Source organism: Schistocerca cancellata, chromosome 9 (genome assembly GCF_023864275.1).
Source record: "Schistocerca cancellata isolate TAMUIC-IGC-003103 chromosome 9, iqSchCanc2.1, whole genome shotgun sequence".
Taxonomy (NCBI): Eukaryota; Metazoa; Arthropoda; class Insecta; order Orthoptera; family Acrididae; genus Schistocerca; species Schistocerca cancellata.
The window spans coordinates 460,783,145-460,805,741 of NC_064634.1; positions in this window are offsets into that span (position 1 = coordinate 460,783,145).

Consider the following 22,597-nt stretch of genomic DNA (forward strand, 5'->3'; position numbering starts at 1 on the left):
CAAACTGCTGCAGTTGTGTTGAAAGGAATTTTAGAATTATTATGTTCAAGTTGGTTCATGTGCAATGGTTAGTTCTTCACATTCAGTTCTTTCTGAGGGAGGGATCTTACAACTTTTAGAGGAATCGCTAAGTGATGCTACAGAAAAAACATGTAAAGTGACCCCATTTTCAAAAAATTCTATGTGGTGAGACTGAAGAAATGTTACCAAACAAGAAATGAAATGCTTCCATGGTGTGCTATTGAATACGCCATTGCAAAAGTTTCAGTACTTATAGGCCTTTTTTCAAGAGAATGGTTACAGTCATCTGACATATCTTCAGATTGTTTTACATGCATACAGACCTTAATTTTTCTGAGCTGTTGGCTCATATCAAAAAATCTGCAGGGCCATCTGGTTATCAGTTGTACACTGGCCGTTTTATACTGGTGTTGCATTACCTTACAAACTGTTGAAACAAAATGTGCATCTCAGAGGAACGATCGAAGCCAATCACAAAGAAGAGAATTCTGGTTATAACAAGGCAAGATAAATGAACTGTCGTCATGCTTTCTACAAAAGCAAATAAGTTAGTGTCATTTATAGACAAGGGAAACAGAAAGGAAAGGGAAGAAATTATGAAACTAAATGTGATTATAGGTTATACTACGAAGATGAAAGGAACTGATTGATCTGACCATTTTATTTCCAATATTTTGCTGATGAAAAAATTGAAGTGGTGGTGAAAACTGTACTTCTTTTGTTGGAGGCAGGACTTGTAAACAGCTATTTGCTACACAAAATCACTACAAGAAAAACAACTTGAAAGAAACAAAGTATTCCATAAAAGTGTCAGAAGAGACTTAGTTGGTGAAAAAAGAAATACAAAGCAGAAGCGAGGATGTTTATCAACTTCCGATGACGAGGAACGCTTAAATGGAAAGTTGTACATTATAATAAATCTTTCTGGGAATGAGCATAAGGATTGTGCAATGTTTACAGACAGGAAAAAGGAAGCTGGCCGGTGTTAAACTGTGTGTTACTACGAAACATGCCCAGCATGTAGATTCGCTGCAGTATCGTAATCATGTAATCGAATGCTATTACAGTAAATGCCATCGATCCCTGTGGCCAACTCATGACGGCAGTTGCAGTGCTGGAGTATTTAAAGGGATCTATCATGAGCCTACGACATGAGGTTCAGTTCATAATGAACACATACATCCTCCTTATTTTGCTGTATTCACTTAACAGCCTGTTAACTACTGTGTCAGTCCTTGCTGCATCATCTTCTGTAAGAGACATAATTTCTTTCATCATGTCTTCAAGCTAACAAATATGCTTTTCTCACTTCCTTTCGTTTTCTGTCAGTCTTCTATCTGCTGAAAGTTTATTTTCACTTGGCAGACGATGTTAAATGTAGTATGGCCTGAGCCACTTGAGACACTGTGTCCAGCTTCCTGCTTCTGCCACTGTCTCAGACATTGTTTGCTTTCCCCTTGGCAATGTTAAAGAGTTCTACTAAAGATTTATAATTTCCTAACCCTTATTAATCAGTCCCATAACAGAAGGTAGTAAACAGCTCCTTTTTCCTTTATCCTTCATATATTGTTTCGTTTCTAACTTCCAGATAAGACTTTTCTCCATAAATAGCCCTGATTTTTTTTACTACTGAAACAATTTTCATTAAAATGTTTATCTACTAATATTCTTATTTATGAATAGTGTAGACATTTTTCCAGGAGTTTAAAACCTGTGCAAGGAGTAAATGGTAACTGTTTGCAGTGTACCACAGTGGCATAGAAGGCACTTTTTGTGTATTAAGCAAGGAAACGACAACAAATTTCCCTACAAAAGCCAGCTAACCTATGGCACGTTCCTGCTACTCAATCTTAGGTCTGCATATACAAACGATCTTCCACCTCATATACAACAATCAGATTTAGTTCTTTTTGGGGATGACATTAGTACTGTTATCAGTCCAAGCATATATACAGCAACAGAAGGAATCGTGAAGGTTTTTCTTAACAGTGTCATTGATTGGTGCCACTGATCATACTTGAAATTCTAGAAAGATACAATATATTCAGTTCAGTACACATAAGCGTATTATTTGTTGTGACGAAATTGTAATGAAGTGATCACAATTGTATGTTTTTTGAGTGCTCTGAGTGTTCTAACAGCGTAGAATATTTACAACTGTCATTGAATGTGAAATCATCACTTGATTGATACAATATCAATCTGGTCTCTCAAATTAGAATATTGAATTCTCTCCTGTATATCGTTCATCTAACGTGCTATTGACATGTAAACACCATTCCACGGTTTTTCAATACAACACTAACAGGAACGGTAAGACTAGTATTGTCGAATCAAGCGAATGTGAATGATGTACTTCCTCGAAGAACAAATCGATATGCTTCTCATTTATGGAGAATGCCAACGAAATTCGCTGAGAGTTAGAGACTTACACATTGGAAGCTATCCTCCAGTACTCACCTTACACGTCGTACGTTTAAATATGTATATGATAAATGAGAAAAACTGGATCTTTAATGCATCGGAAAGGTATTCAGCAAAGCAAAGTTACTAAAGAGGAAATGGAAATTCATACTCTTGCCACTGTGGTTCGAGATCCTTGTGTTAGTTCGAGTTATATGGTAAGGGAATCTGCCATGAGGCAGAGTAGTGTTGTTTGTGTTATGCACCACCATAAATATCGTCCATACCATATCAGTATCCAACAAGAATTAACTGGTATTGATTGCATGCATCGCACTGAATTCTGCCAATGAGCTCAGCTTCAGATTCAGAGGGATGACACATTTATTAATTTGATTTCATTTACTGATGAGGCTACATTCACAAACCATGGAAATGTTAATTTGCATAACATGCATTATTGGGCAACTGAAAACCCATTTTGGCTGCAGTAAGTTGCACAGCAAAACCCGTGGTTGGTGAATGTATTGTGAGAGATTCTGGATGACAGAATTATATTCCCCAGTTTCATGAAGGAAGTCTTAATGGTAGAAAGTACACCGCATTCCTGCAAGAAACATTAGGTCTGTTATTGGAAGAAACACCTTTAGGAACAAGAAACGGAATGTGTTATCAACAAGATGGGTGTCCGCCATATTTTTCACTGATGGCTAGAAATGATTTGCAGAGACAATTCCCAAATCTTTGGATTGGACGTGGAGGAGATGTGTCGTGGCCGGCTCATTCGCTAGACTTGACGCCTCTGGATTTTTTTCTTGTTGGGATTTGTAAATTACATCGTTTATAAAGACGTTCCAACTACACCTAAACATATGCTTTGGTAAGTGCCGATGTGATAAGGAATACCTACCACTCAATCAATGATAAAAATATTGCAGCACTACATTGATAACAATGGTCATCACCTCTGTAAATGTACTTTAAAAGCACTTTCATAATTTCAACCTTCTGTAAATGGACGCTCATGCCACCTTTTTGACCTTCATTGACCTCCAAAGACCTTACATCATTGTATTCGTCTCGATAACGTTATCAGAAAATAAGTACCAAACTATAGCATGCCACTAAAAAAAAAAAAAACAAAGTTGATCTCTGAAGCGACCACACCTAGCAACAAAAAACCAACCTCATATTATGGCTCTCGTTGTACCATGCAGCTTTTGTCCCACAAACTTTTCACCTCCTATGATACTTTCAGAGTTATTCTTGGTGGCGATAGTTAGTGACTCAACCTGTATAGAGTAGTAAGAGGGTAACTTGAGCACACGTGGCATGTTTTTAACGCACATTCTTTTTTACACATTAACTATATAATATAATATAATTAATTTGCAAGAAAGGTTGTGCATTAGAAACATGCCAAGTACGCTCAATGTGCCCCCTTACTAAATCACTGCATTGCAGTGTTAACGCATGAAGCATGTGTGGGAACTATTGAATCACAAAGGAAATTGAGCATTAAAAAAGTACTTTCAGAATAAAACACAAAGTTGTATTATTTTTGGATTTGTATTGTAAAAATTACAAATGTAATGTATTCCGAATACACAGAAAGAAGGATCCTTTATTGTATGATTATATGATAGTGGAACAAACACTGGTAGCAGTTACTTCTGTAAAATATCTGGGAGTATGCGTGCGGAACTATTTGAAGTGGAATGATCATATAAAATTAATTGTTGGTAAGGCGGGTATCAGGTTGAGATTCATTGGAAGAGTCCTTAGAAAATGTAGTCCATCAACAAAGGAGGTGGCTTAAAAAACACTCGTTCAACCTATACTTGAGTATTGCTCATCAGTGTGGGATCCGTACCAAATCGGGTTGACGGAGGAGATAGAGAAGATCCAAAGAAGAGCAGCGCGTTTCGTCACAGGGTGATTTGGTAAGCGTGATAGCGTTACGGAGATGTTTAGCAAACTCAAGTGGCAGACTCTGCAAGAGAGGCGCTCTGCATCTCGGTGTAGCTTGCTCGCCAGGTTTCGAGAGGGCGCGTTTCTGGATGAGGTATCGAATATATTGCTTCCACCTACTTATACCTCCCGAGGAGATCACGAATGTAAAATTAGAGAGATTCGAGCGCGCACGGAGGCTTTCAGACAGTCGTTCTTCCCGCGAACCATACCCGACTGGAACAGGAAAGGGAGGTAATGACAGTGGCACGTAAAGTGCCCTCCGCCACACACCCTTGGGAGGCTTGTGGAGTATAAATGTAGATGTAGATTAATGAAAATGGGTAGAAATAGCTAGATAATATCACAAAAATGACTAGGAATGCCAGCAATAGTGTTTTCCAGAAACAGCTGCTAGTTGCCACTTTAAAAAGACTACATCTAGCCACAAAATAGGTAAGCTGGCGACACTGGTGGCGCACAGCCTGGACCTCATTCTTAGAATCGTGATACTTCGTAGGCGTTCGCACATTTTCGTTAGCTTAAACATTGTTCCCTTATTTACGAAGATAACGGATTCTGGCTTTGTAATATTGTGGTGCGGAAGCAGTTACGACCTGAAGGTTCTCCTAATATCTGTATTGGAAAGAGCGACTTTTATTAGCAAATATTTACTAACAAATATTAGTTGCTTCGCGCCAGATTAACTGTGCTTTCCCTACGTTCCTCGCTGCTGACCTAAAGGGCGTTCTCATGTCTGGCCACAGCGCCTCACACCACCGTCCGCTGGCAACACCATAGGACCTGCTGTCTGCTTCAGCCAGCGTGGGAACTGAAATCTTATTCCCGACTGTGTGGGTTCCGCAGTACCGCTTTACGCACTGAATGCTACATGATATCTGCAGACGCGAAATGAAATTGGAAAATAAGGAAAGAAACGGTGGCCTGAACAGAAGGTGTACCTTACAACCTCCAGCATTTACTGCAACACAAACTTTAGCTATTTGCAGCAGACATATAGGGTAATTAGTTAATTTATGTTTACTAATGACATTAGAATTTGTTTCCAGATACTTGACCTCTCTTCGCCAGTTTCGTGTTTGACGTCAGTGAACAAGTATTCGGAGGAGAAACCATTTTAACCCTTTGTATTGTCCCCCCTTTCCCGTCTTTAAGAAAGGACACTGTTAATCGACGAAACGAACAGTGTTGTTTGTGTGGTTACAAAGATAACATCCGAATGCTACGACGCAGTTGGGATGAGATAACGCGCCACGAGTCGAGACAGAGAACGCTGTTTGTGGGGGTCACCCGCAAACTGCTGTACGTCACGAAGGTACGGCGCAGAAGGCGCTGCCACGCGTGCGGGTGTACGATCGAGTCCCACCCACGCATCTCCCCGTTCCTCTGTCTGCTGTTCTCAGCTGAGACGATTCAAACTCCTGACACATCTTAATGACAATTCCGATGGAATAGCGGGTCGTTTGGTAAAACAAATAAAGTCTATCCAAGGAAGTGAAGTAAAACAGCGAATCTATAGCGCTTTCTTTGTAAAAAATAAAAAAATAAAAATAAAAAGCGCCATCATAGCTTCTGCAATCAAAATTAATTTACGAAAAACAACTTTTTTGTGGTTGGATATTTTTAACTTTGTTATACTGCGCTACAGAGCTCGGCATCAACAAGGCTTCAGGAGGTAGTAGTATCACAGCTTGATGCCCCCTGGTCTAGGGGTAGCGTGTTTGATTAATAATCAAAACGTCCTCAGTCCCTGCTTAAATTTCGATTAATAATCAGCATTCCGAGCCGAAGAATTCCTGTATAAGAATTCACCTTTATACTGCTAATGGCCTTGTCAAAGAGGGCGGAGGAGCGGACAGAGGTTCAGGGCACTCTCTTGTCCTTTGGGTGGCAAACTTCCCCTAAAAGTGGAAGAATCAGCAGTGATCGACGGCATGAGGATGCAGAAAGCAATGAAAACCACTGAATTAAGGACATGTGACGCGTATCCACAGGTCATATGGACTTAACTGAAAAAAGTGTCATGATGATCTCTCCATTGGCAAAAGATTCCGGAATCCCCATTAGGATCTCCGAGACGAGACCGCCAAGCAGGAGGTGACCATGACAAGAAGGTTGAATAACAAACGGAGTATTAACGTGCTACTACTCGGGGCGTGGAATGTCAGAAATTTGAACGTCGTAGGGAAGCTAGAACATCTGAAAAGGGAAATGCAGAGCCTCAATCTTGGTATAGTAGAGGTTAGTGAAATGAAGTGGAAAGAAGGCAAGGATATCTGGTCAGATGAGTGTAGGGTAATACCAACAGCAGCAGAAAATGGTGAAACGGAAATTGGGTCCCTTATCAATAGGAAGGTAGGGCAGACATTGTGTTGTTGAGAACAGTTCAGTGATAGAGCTGTTCTTATCAGAGTCGACAGCAAATCAACATGCACAACGATAGTTGAGGTATACATGCCGACATCGCAAGCTGAAGATGAAGAGATAGAGAAGGTACATGAGGATGCTGAAGGGTAATACAGTATGTAAAGGGAGATGAAAACCTAATAGTCATGGGGGACTGGAATGCAGTTGTAGGGAAAGGAGTAGAAGGAAAAGTTACAGGAGAATATCGGCTAGGGACAAGGAATGGAGAGAGACTGAGTTCTGTAACAAATTTCAGGTAGATACAGCGAATACTCTGTTGAAGAATCGTAAGAGAGAAGGTATACTTGGAAAAGGCCAGGTGGAATGAAATGAAATGAAATGTCGTGCGGCTAGGGCCTCCCGTCGGGTAGACCGTTCGCCTGGTGCAAGTCTTTCGATTTGACGCCACTTCGGCGACTTGCGCGTCGATGGGGATGAAATGATGATGATTAGGACAACACAACACCCAGTCCCTGAGCGGAGAAAATCTCCGACCCAGCCGGGAATCGAACCCGGGCGGTATGGGAAGATTTCATTTAGATTACATCATGGTCAGACAGAGATTCGGAAATCAGCTACTGGATTGTAAGTGATACCCATGAGCAGATATAGACTCAGATCAGAAAATAGTAGTGATGAAGAACAGACTGAAGTTGAAGAAATTAGTCAGGAAGAATCAATATGCAAAGAAGTGGGATGCGGAAGTAGTAAGACGAATAGACATCTCTAAAAAGGGTAATCACAGAAGTTGGAAGAAAAACATTGGTACAATGAAGGTAACTACAAAGAAACTATGGGTAACACAAGAAATACTTCAGTTGATCGATGAATACACAAAAGTACAAAAATGTTCAGGGAAATTCAGGAATACAGGACTACAGGAGTGAAGAGAAGAAGAATTACATGATCTACTGAATGGAATGATCACTTTAATAAGTGCAAAACATGGACAGAGAGTAAACTGATTGAAAACGAAAGTAATGATAACGAGCAGAAATGAGAACAGTGAGAAACTGAACATCAGGATTGATGGTCACGAAGTAGATAAAGTCAAAGAATTCTACTATCCAGGCAGCAAAATAACCGATGACGGACGGAGCAAAGTGGACATCAAAGACAGACTAGCACTGGCTAAAAGGACATTCCTGTCCAAGTGAGGTCTACTAGTATCGAAAATGGGCCTTTTGTTGAGGAAGAAATTTCTGAGAATATACATTTGGCGCATTTTGTTGTGAAACATGGGCTGTGGGAAAACCGGAACAGAAGAGAAGCACTTGGGGTGTGGAGCTACAGACGAATGTCGAAAATTAGTCGGACTGGTAAGGTAAGGAATGAGCTTCTGTGCAGAATCGGAGAGGAAATAAATATGTGGAAAACACTGTAAAGGAGAAGGGACAGGATAATAGGACATCTGTTAAGACATCAGGGAATGAATTCCATGGTACTAGCTAGAGGGCAAAAAGTGTAAAAGACAGAGACTCGAATACATTCAGCAAATAACTGAGGATGTAAGTTGCAAGTGCTAATCTGAAATGAAGAGGTTGTCACAGGAGAGGAATTAGAGGTGGGCCGCGTAGAAACCAGTCAGAAAACTGACCACTCAAAAAAAAAAAAAAAAGGGAAGTATCACAGCTGAGACACTCCAGTTGGGAACTTTGAGGCTGTTAATGTCTACCATCTGGAAAGGAGAAAGGTGATGCTACACAAACATCCGACTGCTAAGGGTGTTCATTACTTAAAATTCGATGTAAGGTCTTTGCAACACTGCTGCTAAACAGCATGAAAGAATTTGCTGAAGGAATTGTGGCCCGCTATCAATGTGGCTTCGTCCCGGGATGGTTGACTCTCTTCCCCGTATTTACCTTAGGTCAGCTCGATCGGGAATTACATCTTAGCTTCATTCATTTTCGATAAGCTTATGACAGAACTGACCAATTTCCTGTTACGTAAAACGTTAGAGGAATGGCTCAAATGGCTCTGAGCACTATGGGACTCAACATCTTAGGTCATAAGTCCCCTATAACTTAGAACTACTTAAATCTAACTAACCTAAGGACATCACACACACCCATGCCCGAGGCGGGATTCGAACCTGCGACCGTAGCAGCCTCGCGGTTCCGGACTGCAGCACCAGAACCGCACGGCCACCGCGGCCGGCACATTAGAGGAATTTCATATCCAATTGAAAGACAATAGCCTAACTACCTCTTGGTATTTTCAGTCAACTTGTCAAGCACGACACGCAACGAACTATCACAACCATTCATAGTCAAAGTGGATTGCAACGAGGAGACCCATTGGCGATAACACCATTCAACTTGGCCTCGAAAAGATAAGCCGTGACAGTGATAGAGCGAGAGGAGTGCGGATGATGGCAGCAGACAGAATCCTGGAAGTTGATGACAATGCTCTGATTTTGGTGACACGCTGGAGCAAGTATACGCTAATACTTCCCGACTTATCCACAATGCGAAGAAAATTTTATTGGCTCTGAATGATTGTAAAAAACAAATATGTCGTTGTACCACATCGTCAGGCTCTGCGTCCTTCTATTGTTTTTGACGGGCAAACCCGCGGAGGAGTTCAAGTATTCAAGTACCTGGGTTCTGTACCCCCTAATAAAAGTGAAATTACCAAAGAAGTGCATCAACGAATAATACACATCAATCTCGTGTTCTGTAGCCTGAAAAATTTATTTAGATCACGACTGATATCACAGAAGAACAGAATCCAGCTGTAAATGAAACGAGTGTGGTCAGGTACTCTAATATGTCTGCGAAATCAGTGCGGTATTAGCAACAACTGAGGGACGGTCTGTGCCTTGGAGATGAAGATACTTCGAAATATTTATGGACCCGTCTCCAATACCATGAAAGTTAAATGGGAACGAATAACGAAAGAAGACCTGTACCAGCGGTTAGGAAAGCCACACGTTGGTCGAATTTTAGGGCACAATAGCCTACAGTTGGTTGGCTACGTCCTTAGAGCTGATAGATCTCTCCCATACCGAGTCGTCCATTCTCAGCCGGCTTGTAAACATCCAAGGGTACGTCGAAGGACGCGATGGAAGGATCTAGTATTAACAATCCTAAGAGAAGTGGAGCGGACGGCGGTGGAAGAGTGTGTTACAGACCAACAACGATGGACTTCCACCTGCAGTGGATATCTCCTCTGTTTCGATTGACTGAGTTTTTGTTATCGTGCTTTCTGTAATGTGTTCCTTCATAATTTTATAATAGAATGAGTTTTTTCTCCTTTTGTCGTGTGGTTATTTATTTTGTTCCTTTGCTGCGGACGTTGAAGGCCCTTTAATGCAATAAATGATGATGATGTGATGATGATGATGATACTTCTACTATGTCTCCGTGGCTTATACATGAAATCCCAGGAGGAGCCGTCAGTTGTCCAATAGCTGCAGCAGATGGTCACAGAAAGGGAGCACGCATACTGCTGTACATAGGCTACTTTCTGCATAGACTCGCAGATGGACTTTTTACTAAAATTGGCGCCTACTATAGCCCGATCCACAAATGGCGGTTCGCGCATGTTGAGGCACGGACTGGACTGTTGACGATTCCAAGCGGCAGTTGCGGAACGCGCATGCGCGTGCTTCCAGCTTGAAGGAAGCCTTTATCCTGCAAATTATGTATCTCGCTTGCTTATGCAGAATTTATCGCTTACCACCACCATCAGCAATGACAAACCGTAACAAATTAAATATAAATCCACTAAACAACTCACTACGATCATGTTTAACTCTCGCATTAGCTATGGCATTTAGAACAGGGCACTCAGAATACTACTGAACGCTCATTGGCTGTCTGAGTATGCGTGACATAGGTGCGCAGAACTCGACCGCTATCGTTCGTGACTCCAACTATAACTGGCGTCCCTTTATTTATCGTCTTAAGAACAGATCCATTACCCCCTATCTTACTTCTATGCAGGTGCTATTCGTTTTTGACATCACATTTATTATGACAAACATGTTATAAGACCTATTACAGCTAGGACGTAATGAGACACTTGCAAAATTCTAAAAACAGTAATAACTGCATCTGCAAGAACGCACAGTTTACATCTGATGGCGAAAAAGAAAAAAAAAAGAAGGAAGATTGGGATTTAAAGCCCATTCTACATCGAAGTAATCAGAGACGGAGCACAATCTCTGAATGTTTAAGAACCGGAAAGGAAATCGGCTGTGATCTTTTCAAAGGGACCATCTCGGGATTTACCTGGAGCGATTTTGGGAAATTATGAGAAACCTGTATCTGAATGGCCGGACGCGGTTTAGAGCCGTCATCCTCCTGAATCAGATTCATTTGTGCCAACCACCGCGCAATCTCGTGCGGTGACTTCTAAAAGGTAGATAGATCTAGTGTGTGGGCCGTGGCAGCGTTTGAGCTCGGACAACAGACAGGAGACAAAGACGAAAAGTAATGCAACAGAACACAAGTAATGAAGAGAGTAGGAAACATGACATGATTAATTGAGAGGCGGAAAGAGAAAGAAGCCTGACAGGAAGGAGCAATGGCGACTAATTTTATTGTTTGACACGAAAAAATGGGCATAATTGTTAATTAGTGAGGGAAAAGTTCTGAATCTGACGAAAGGAAATGTTTTAGCATTTTCATGAAGGCAAGAGGATAATGAACTGTGTGCAGAGTATGTGGTTCTAGGCGCTACAGTCTGGAACTGCGCGACCGCTACAGTCGCAGATTCGAATCCTGCCTCGGGCATGGATGTGTGTGATGTCCTTTGGTTAGTTGTTCGAGTAGTTCTAAGTTCTAGGGGACTGATGACCTCAATAAGTTAAGTCCCTTAGTGCTCGGAGCCATTTGAACCATTTTGAAGACACGTGGTAGCTTGTTCCAGAGGCAGACAATGTTATGGAGAGGTAGGCGAATGTTTTAGTTTTATAGATGAGTGCAGCCAGTATGTCAGATAGATGCGGCCCTCCACTGCCATTACGATGAGGTGACACACACCTCACCTCTGACGCGGGGTGATGCACAGGGGGGAACCGATGAAGCTGACACAGTGTGTGGTAGTCACGAAGCTTGTATGACCGCAACCACTCTAAGAGGGTGTGCGATAGAGATGGGGGATCCGCTCCTGAACTGATTCATAGAGTTGAATCTTTCAAAGGTGTGAACAATCAGTGATTCAGAAAAAAAGAACGGTAGCTCCAAACGTTTCCCACGGCAGAGAGAGAGAGAGAGAGAGAGAGAGAGAGAGAGAGAGAGAGACAGAGCATATCAGCGGCGCCTCTGCTGGTCAGAGCACAGTGCACGCCACACAACACAGCCGGCGCCGGCCTCTGCCCTGCTTCTACCTTGGCTGCCTCCATTGTGCAGTGCCCCATTGGATTTTGTGTTTCACATATGCCGTGCTGTCTCTGTGCATCCTCTGCCGCTTGCAGTGTCTGGCGAAGCTTATAACTTAGCATCGCACTCTGTCGGCGATCGTTTCAGTCGCACGTCCTGCCCTCTGGGCAGTTGATGCGAGCAACAGGACAGAGAGCCTCCTAGCGGAGAACATAAGAACTACTTGCAACAACCTGCTCGCAAGAGAACAGACGATTTGTCTCAGAGCGGGTGAGTGGTGGCCGTTCTTCGCGCCCCCCACCCTCGGAACTCGCCCGCTCAACGCTCACCCCACCATTCTCGACTCTAGCCAGAGCGTTGAGCAAAGCAACTCAGGTGTCACTCTGCTCTCTGCGGTCTTAGCTCACGCAGTAATACAGCTCGCGGCTCGACCTGCTTGACTCAGCGCCTCTGCATCGGAGTTCGTCTCTACTGGATATTGTTCTTCGTAGTAATACCGCTATGTATATTACATTATTATGTTATGTATACATCATTTGTTTTTATTTTATTTTTATTTGTTTAAACTGATCAGATTAGGTCCCTGATGCTCTTACTATAGGATTTTTATTATGGACACTCGAATTTACGCTTTAATTACGAGCGAACCGATAAACGTATCGCAAAATGTGATACACCAATATTTTCCTTGTTTTATTCTGCGTAAGGCTATATGCAGCACTTTAGTCTTACAGTCAAATTTATATATTTTTTTTCTTATTCTGGTACGGATTTTGCGATTTTAGGCGTCTTCGGAAGGAAACGTTCACTTTAAAAATATATGGCTTGCGATGTATTTGTACGAGGGTAATGAAATTTTAATACATTATAGCCAAATATATTGTTACTGTAAATGTCAAGTTACAACATTTTCTGATCACCCAAAAAACCACGATAGTGCAAAATAAATCAATAATCAAAAACTTTGTCATATTGTGGAAATTTCAATAAACAATACAAAATTCTTACTCATTATCTGTGTTATTTCAAAATAGGATCAAATAAGATCAAAATACAGGTATAGTACTGGAATAAACCAAGTTTAAAGGGCAATGTGCCTTCCATTTATTTTCTATTGTGAATGAGTGGTGAGTCATGAAAAAGAGCTAGTTCATTTCAGGGAGTGAACAGTTCTGATCCGATCTCTTGAAAGAACAGTTTTACCCATCTCTAGTGTGCAAAGCACGGACTTGGTCACACGGACGAATGTTGCAAATGTAACGCACACTAGCATCTGTGATTAGTCTAACTGTCTGCAGTTTTCGCGACTAATGCAATGCTCGACTACATTGAAGTACTGAAGGTTCGTAGAACATCTGATTGCGCAAGTACGTGTTTCACATCCTGTGGATATTTGTTCAGGGATTTCTGGGGGCGCAGAGACAAGCGGAAGCTTTCCTCTGGCTGGCGACAGTATTTTCTGCGCAGCTGGGGACGTCATCCAGACTTACATCAAGTGAATCATCATTTCCTCGTGCTGAATTGGCAAACTTCTGTGAATAAATGTTCGTGGAGTTACAGACTGATGATCTAACATAATAATAAAATAACTTCGGGCTTACCTGCCTTTAGTTTAAGTCCCAGTTTTCGCGCCAATCTGGTCAGTGAAGGCATGTGCACATGTTGGTAAGACTGCTACCTTCAGGTCTAGCACTTACATACAGCTTGAGGTCATTGCTGCAGAAATGGTTTTTGCAGGAGGATTCGCCAAGAAAATGTTATTGTGTTACATGGAGGCCTACAGCGGAGCCAGGACTGAGCCCTGCTCCTGAGAGAACCACCTCCCTGGATAACTTTTCATTCCCACATACGTCACACTGCAGTTTGTTTCTCAAGTGGCTTCCAAACACTGAAACTTAATGTGTCTCATTTTTGTGGGCAGCATGTGCAAGCTGATGGTGAGATCTATTAATATACACAATATTAACACCACGACCCACGATGAGACTGAATGCCACCTGGTGGCACTGCTCGAAAGTAACGCAGTAAGGAAAGTATTTAAGGGGGTTAGGACGTCAAATGGGCCGACTTGGAGCAGGAGAGGCACCACAGGACATTTTATTTTTTACTGTCTATACTTCTATAAATAAATTCATAAAACTTTGTCAGCATGACCTGGAAGGATTCAGGATTGACACTCATAGCAGTGGAAGTGCAAAAACATAACAAAACAATTTTTTTAGATATGAAATTTCATCATTTTTTCACTTACTGTTGGCTGCATTTGTTGCTATAGGTACATTTTTCTTCAAAAGTAGGAGAGATTCTGTGATTAATTTTGCACAGCATACAAACCACACTTATAGGTGTATGAAAATCTAGAGTTTTCCGAATCTATTAAAAACTGGCAAAAATTGAGATAATTAACTACAAAATTTGATTTTTTTCTAAACATAAAGTTTAAAACGTAACAGCTCATTCATTTTTTCATAAATTAAATAGATTCTAGAGTTTCAGACACCTGTAAGTATGGTTTGTATGCTGTGCAAAATTCATCGAACAGTCTCTCTTACTTACGAAGAAAAGTGTACCTATAGCAACAAATGCATATAATAGTAAGTGAAAAAATGATGAAATTTCACATGTAAAAAAAAATTATTTTGTTATGTTTTTGAACTTCCGCTGCTACGAGTGTGAATCCTGAATCCTTCCTGGTCATTCTGACAAAGTTTTATGAATTTACTTGTAAAAGTGTAGACACTGGAAATTAAAATGTCCTCTGGTGCCTCTCCTGCTCCAAGTCAGCCCGATTGACGTCCTACTCCCCTTAAGCGCAGCAGAGAGGAACGGGGAATCATTCTAGCGACGATATGAGTCGTAACTGTGAAAATTCACTGACGTAAGCGACTTTGACAATGGACAGGTTGTTATGCCCATGTGCCCGGGAACGAGTCTCTCAGGAACACCGAAGATGATGGAACCTAATTCTAATACAACTGCCCTGAGTATCCATGGAAAGAGGTTAAAGGACGGATAAACCTCGAATAAGCAACAAGGTGTTGGAATTTCGCGCCTCCGTGCATCCAGGGTTGATGGCCTGCAGGAGCTGTCAAGTTGTATTGGCTGCGATCTGTGGCACATACAAAGCTGCTACAGGCACATTGCTCACCACTGAACTTGGAGTCTGCGACAAATGACGTCCACATGCTCTCATGTTCACCTAACAACATTGCCACTGAAGACTGCGGTGGTCACAGAATCATCGATACTGGACTGTCAGCCAATGGAAACGCGTCACCTTACAGCGAGAATAACGTTTATTGGCACACGCGTGCCTTCCATAGCAATGGCTGCTCGAAACTTGCACCGCGCCTTGAACGCGGTCCAGTGGAGGTGCTGTTGTGCTCAGGGGGTTATAGTAAGGAATTATCCAGTACCATTTCCAAATATAGAGGGCACTGCTGAGAAGAACATTTGATGTCTCCCAGGAAACCACCGGCAATCTATCAAGTTCATACAACTACAAAAAGAGAGTTGTCATACTTTCAGCTACCTAGCTTCAACTACTTTTCAGGGTCATCCAACTACCCACCGCAGCTACACGCAGATCATCGTAAATAGTTTTTTTCGATTTTTGGTAAAGCATAGAGAATCTGGAAACAAATATTCTCGTACAAAATCTTTATTAGTTTATAGACACAGAAAACAACTGTTTATTTTGGTTTGCTATGGTGTTAATAAGTCTTATGAAGTAAATCTACATTGGTCTCTTCTAAATCTTTCTCCAGCCAGTAATTTGACAGGTATAAGGAAGATATATTCTCGAATCCTAATAGGAATCTAGTTTTTCTTCCTGTAAACTCTCTCTCTTTTTGCTTTAACGATTACTTCCATTCCTTCTTGTAGTACTTCTAGACCAGACCATTCGGTGATTTTAATCTTACCTCTTATTTCCTGCATAACACTAATGTTATAACACTCCGTATCTCCCTGGGTGTAAGTTACCACCTTTCTTCTGCACGTTCTTGTGTAATTTCAGCGTGGCATTTTAAGTTTACTACTTTTGCAAACGAATTACAACTAAATGGATTAGCCGAGCGGTCTAAGGAGCTGCCGTCATGGACTGTGCGGCTGGTCCCGGTGGAGGTTCGAGTCCTCCCTTGGGCATGGGTGTGTGTGTTCGTCCTTAGGATAATTTAGTTTAAGTAGTGTGAAAAAATGTTGCTATTCCGTTGGTTTTAGGTTCTGTAAACTCCTGTTCTGTTGCTAGGTGAACAACATCAAGTCCAGCACACTTAGATACAATGTAACCATCCTTTTTAAGTCGATGCAGGTGGTAATGTAGCCTTATAAATAGGTTTCTCGTGTGCCCGTTAATGTAGTAAATGTGCTCATTTTTGGCGAGAACTCCAACGTATGGGCACTTACCAGTTTATTAACAGTAAATGCAGATATTTTATATTCCCAGCGGTAGTCACATTTCGCCACACAATGTGTTTAGCTGTACATTTGCAATAGCTTCTTAATTTTTCAAGATCGAGTTTATTTTCTTCCTTTATGGCAGTTGCGATCATCACATACTACAGTTATAGTTTTTTGGCTTCGATCTCTTCGAATTCTAGTTTCATTTTTCGTACACACAACACTGTAACTACACTTAAAGGAGTAATTTCTTTAAGGCGCTCCGGAAAGGCTCAAAATCATGAAAAGTTCAATTTTTACTTTTTTGCGTTTTCTGAATCTGCAGACTATTAACTTTTTATAGATATATAATTTATTCAATTCCGAAGACTACAACTATTTTTAAATTTTTTTTGAAATGTGTTCTACATGGGCGTGACCCACTGTGGCGCTGTTAAACTGCTGTCAAATGGTGTTATTATTAACGTCCGTGTTCATCAGGTACATTTTAGTGATCTCAGATAAAGTATGTGTTGTGGCTAACCTGTGATGGTTAGCACCTGAACTGTTGAAAAAGTGTATTCACGGAAAAACTCAAAACCCCAATGAAAGTGTAAATAGTGTTATATGGTCGAGAATCCCCAAGACTGTATTTGTTGGAATAGAAACACTTCACTTTCGTGTGTATGATGCTCTTGCGACTTTCAATGATGGCAACATTGTAAGGTGCAAGGTATTTAGAAATATGGGAATGAAGATAGGTTCTAACATGGAACGAGCGATGCTCGCTTTAGACAAGGAACGCCTTCGAGCTGCAGACGGGGCTGTAAAGAGTCTAGAAATACAAGCAAGAGTAAACAGAAGGATGAACAAGAGGTAGCTGGAGGAGGAGTTTGCAGAGGTTGAAGATAATCCTTCCTATGGACCTGGAATGCACTAAAAAGTTAATCTAATCTTTGTCGCTCGATTCCCAAAACTTTTATTTTCTCATACTAATTACATGTTTTCTAAGGATCTTCCAAACATACACTCCTGGAAATTGAAATAAGAACACCGTGAATTCATTGTCCCAGGAAGGGGAAACTTTATTGACACATTCCTGGGGTCAGATACATCACATGATCACACTGACAGAACCACAGGCACATAGACACAGGCAACAGAGCATGCACAATGTCGGCACTAGTACAGTGTATATCCACCTTTCGCAGCAATGCAGGCTGCTATTCTCCCATGGAGACGATCGTAGAGATGCTGGATGTAGTCCTGTGGAACGGCTTGCCATGCCATTTCCACCTGGCGCCTCAGTTGGACCAGCGTTCGTGCTGGACGTGCAGACCGCGTGAGACGACGCTTCATCCAGTCCCAAACATGCTCAATGGGGGACAGATCCGGAGATCTTGCTGGTCAGGGTAGTTGACTTACACCTTCTAGAGCACGTTGGGTGGCACGGGATACATGCGGACGTGCATTGTCCTGTTGGAACAGCAAGTTCCCTTTCCGGTCTAGGAATGGTAGAACGATGGGTTCGATGACGATTTGGATGTACCGTGCACTATTCAGTGTCCCCTCGACGATCACCAGTGGTGTACGGCCAGTGTAGGAGATCGCTCCCCACACCATGATGCCGGGTGTTGGCCCTGTGTGCCTCGGTCGTATGCAGTCCTGATTGTGGTGCTCACCTGCACGGCGCCAAACACGCATACGACCATCATTGGCACCAAGGCAGAAGCGACTCTCATCGCTGAAGACGACACGTCTCCATTCGTCCCTCCATTCACGCCTGTCGCGACACCACTGGAGGCGGGCTGCACGATGTTGGGGCGTGAGCGGAAGACGGCCTAACGGTGTGCGGGACCGTAGCCCAGCTTCATGGAGACGGTTGCGAATGGTCCTCGCCGATACCCCAGGAGCAACAGTGTCCCTAATTTGCTGGGAAGTGGCGGTGCGGTCCCCTACGGCACTGCGTAGGATCCTACGGTCTTGGCGTGCATCCGTGGGTCGCTGCGGTCCTGTCCCAGGTCGACGGGCACGTGCACCTTCCGCCGACCACTGGCGACAACATCGATGTACTGTGGAGACCTCACGCCCCACGTGTTGAGCAATTCGGCGGTACGTCCACCCGGCCTCCCGCATGCCCACTATACGCCCTCGCTCAAAGTCCGTCAACTGCACATACGGTTCACGTCCACGCTGTCGCGGCATGCTACCAGTGTTAAAGACTGCGATGGAGCTCCGTATGCTACGGCAAACTGGCTGACACTGATGGCGGCGGTGCACAAATGCTGCGCAGCTAGCGCCATTCGACGGCCAACACCGCGGTTCCTGGTGTGTCCGCTGTGCCGTGCGTGTGATCATTGCTTGTACAGCCCTCTCGCAGTGTCCGGAGCAAGTATGGTGGGTCTGACACACCGGTGTCAATGTCTTCTTTTTTCCATTTCCAGGAGTGTATTTGTTTCAAACTTTCAGTAAATGTTACACAGTACCTTCTGCATAATTTAACACTGCCTTTTTCCAAAAAAACTGTATATTTTTTAATATATAAATAAAAAATTGAAAAAAAATGTTGTGAATTTTCATTACAATTGAAAAAAAATCATCTTTAATAACTGAACTATAATTTTGTAAAATCCCTGTGTTAAGTTATAGCCCATATTCCAATAAATAATCTGTAAAAAGTTCAACTTCCTACCTCAAATACTTTGTGAGGAAAGATGTAATTTATAAGCGTTATTTTAACATTGCAAGTATAGGGCGTTCCAGAGCCCCTTAATGGAGAATGGAGAATGGAGAATGGAGAATGGCTTAAGCCTGTGCGAGATATGTACTATCTTTCCTAAGAATTGTGGTAAAACATTATTGTATCTACCAGTTTCAATATTGCAATACCTATATCAGATTGTGTTTTGGAGAACAATGTTCTAGACTGAGAAATTTCTCCTACTTTAACCTAAGACATCTGTACAGCATTTATATCGATTTCTTTTTGATTTTTTTGGAATGAGTGATAATAATCTCCACGTAGTTTATAAAAAATGGTTCAAATAGCTCTGAGCACTATGGGACTATGGGACTTAACATCTAAGGTCATCAGTCCCCCTAGAACTTAGAACTACTTAAACCTAACCAACCTAAGGACATCACACACACCCATGCCCGAGGCAGGATTCGAACCTGCGACTGTAGCGGTCGCGCGGTTCCAGACTGAAGCGCCTAGAACCGCTCGGCCACACCGGCTGGCACGTAGTTTATAGGCAGATGGTTAAAACTGTATGCAGGCACAACATAGAGTATCTAGAAGAATTGTATGTACTGCAGCCAAATTTCTGGTATTCTTATTGCCCCACTACACAACCTGCACAACTTCGTTAAACACCACACAGCAACTGTTCTCTAGGTTATCTGTTAATTGATGCCACATGGAAGCAATTTCCAGAGAGTACAATGGAGCACATTACACACACAATGACTAACCTGCGATATAATCGCGAATAGAAACACCGAGGAAAAATTCAGTTTGCTCCTTTAAGGGGAGAGAAAAATCAATTTTCGGTTTTCATCATATTTCGATAGATTAAGGTTTTATTTAAGTACTGTAGTGTCGAGGAATAGTAAAGAGTTGAAAACGTGGAATATTGTCAAAGTTTCGTTGCCTATGCCGAGAGCCAGAGGTAGGAGGATTGCACATATATCGGAATGTGTCGTCACGCAGGGGCAATGGCCTAGTTACGCAGAACAGGCGAGAGAGAATTGCTTAGCACGCGGGTTTGTGTTAGACGGAGACTATCGTAGGGAGCAAGACAGAGGTATAGCGTCAGCTGCAATGCATTTCACAACTTCGCGTAAGTCTGTCGTAACAACACGTAACTCTGTCGCAAGAACACCTAAGGGGCGAGTACGACAGATGAATCAACAGTGTAAGTGGGACGAATGCGGTCATTACAAACGGGCATGACGTCAGGACGTCGCTCGTGCTTCCTTTAAATACGCCAGCTTTGATAGCAACAAGGCACTCGCACTTGCAGTTAGACTTGCAGTTAGGTGTGTACTGGGTCGCTGCGTAGCGCTCGGCTCGGTGATCGACATGTTAATCTTTATTAAGGAGATGTTGCAGTAAGGGCAGCCTATCCAGCAGCAGACGTGAGGGGACAGTACCAGCTCTGGTCCTTTCTGCTGCCGATGTCAATCATCGACCCAGGATTAGCAGACATCACAGCAGACTCGCTCGCCGCCAATACTGGCATCAGTGAGCCGTCGTCGAGATCGCGCGGGGCATCGTGCCCTGTGAATCCGCCGTCACAACCGGGTGAGCCGACGACGCGGGGGGGGGGGGGGGGGGGGGACTGCAGCCCGTTCTGCCCGTCCACTGCGGATGAGCCACCAGGAGGAGCAGGGAAGAAGACGGAGTGGGATAGAGTACACTCCGCACTACGAGAACGCTTCTCGTGCCGACAGCGCCGGGGACTCCAACCCGGAGCCTCCTATGCGCAGCAGCCTGCTGTCCGCCGCGATCCGGCATGCCAGCCGGGTGCCGCCAGCCACGCGCGGCCGAAGTAAGGGCATTCCTCCGCTACGTCACAGCACGCGGCGCTGCGCTAGCAAGACCGTGCGGCCCGGATCTGGTGTCATCGCTACGAGACAGCGAGGACTCGGGGAAGGTCGTTGATATCACCAAGCAACATTGTCCTCGGCAGGAATAAAGGTGTCATGAATTAATAATGTTTCTTTGGCGTTTCTGACGCTTCTACAGCCATTTCCTAGCTTCCTGACAACTGGACAGGTCACCACTCGGGCATCCCGTCCACCGTAGGCGACCGGGACCACCGGGGCGCCTACAGCACTCTGAAAAGGATTTTGTTGAAAAAAATTTTTGTCGAGCATTTAAAATGCATACATGTGTGTGTATGTGCCACGCCCACTTTTCTGTCACACACTTTTCTGTCACCCACTTTTCTGCATATATTTTAGATCTTTATATCTTCTATATTGTACGTTAGGGATTTTTTTTACTCCTGAGTGTGTTGGCTACTCTTGGAATGCACGGTCGGTATTGTTTTGTTTCTTCTGTTTGTAAACAACACGCTTTCAAACACGTGGCTACTTTTGTTCAATTGTGATTGCGAGTAGCTGTTATAGAAAACTTGCAGGTATACTGTGGGCAGGCAATAGGAGAAATAAAGAAAATCTGGAGGCGATGAAGAGAGATGTTTGGGCCATATTCTTCCATAAGTCCTCAAAGGATGATAAGCCATGTCATGGATTGTGTCCAACAGGAGAAAATTCGTGGTGCAAATACAATAGGGCTCAGGGAACTGGAGAATCTTATTCTCATGAGCATTCTCTTCCTGCTGCTGTTATTTCAGCAATTAAACCTATTTTCTGAGACTTGGCTCATCCTGACCTTGTAAGGAAATGTCTGCATGGGTAGGCACAGAACCCAAATGAATATTTCAACAGCATAATTTGGAACCGCCTTCCTAAAACTGTATTTGTAGTCATGATTACAATAAAACTAGCAGTAAATGGTGCTGTTATTACTTTCAGTTGTGGTAATATTGGGAAGTGTTGGGTACTGAAAAAGCTGGGAATTAATCCTGTTGAAAATATGATCATTGGGCTGCAACATTGCGATAAAATGAGGATAGCCGATGCAGACAGACATCTAATATGGCCAAGAAAGCAAGACAAACATCCAGGAAGGTGAAAAAGAAGCTGGAAGATCTGCTAAAGGCCAAAGAAGGGCTGTCATATGCAGCAGGACCGTTTTAATTAACTGTAAGTAACAAATTTCAAAAGTTTTTTTGTTTAAAGTCAATTTCTCGCAGGCTAAAATTTTCAGTACATATGCCCCATTATATCAGAAACTATCATAAATAAATGAATGAAATTGTCAGAGACTCTACATAACAAAAAGCCACCTCTAGTACTACATTCATTAATATTCCCCCACTAGGAAGTCCCCAAAAAAGTATTTTCTGCAGAAAAAGTTAATATTTTTTGTTATTAAACTTAAAAATGTATTTCTTAAAAACTATAAAATGGATAAAGTAGATTTTAGTACAGTTGACACTATTAGCATCATGTAACAT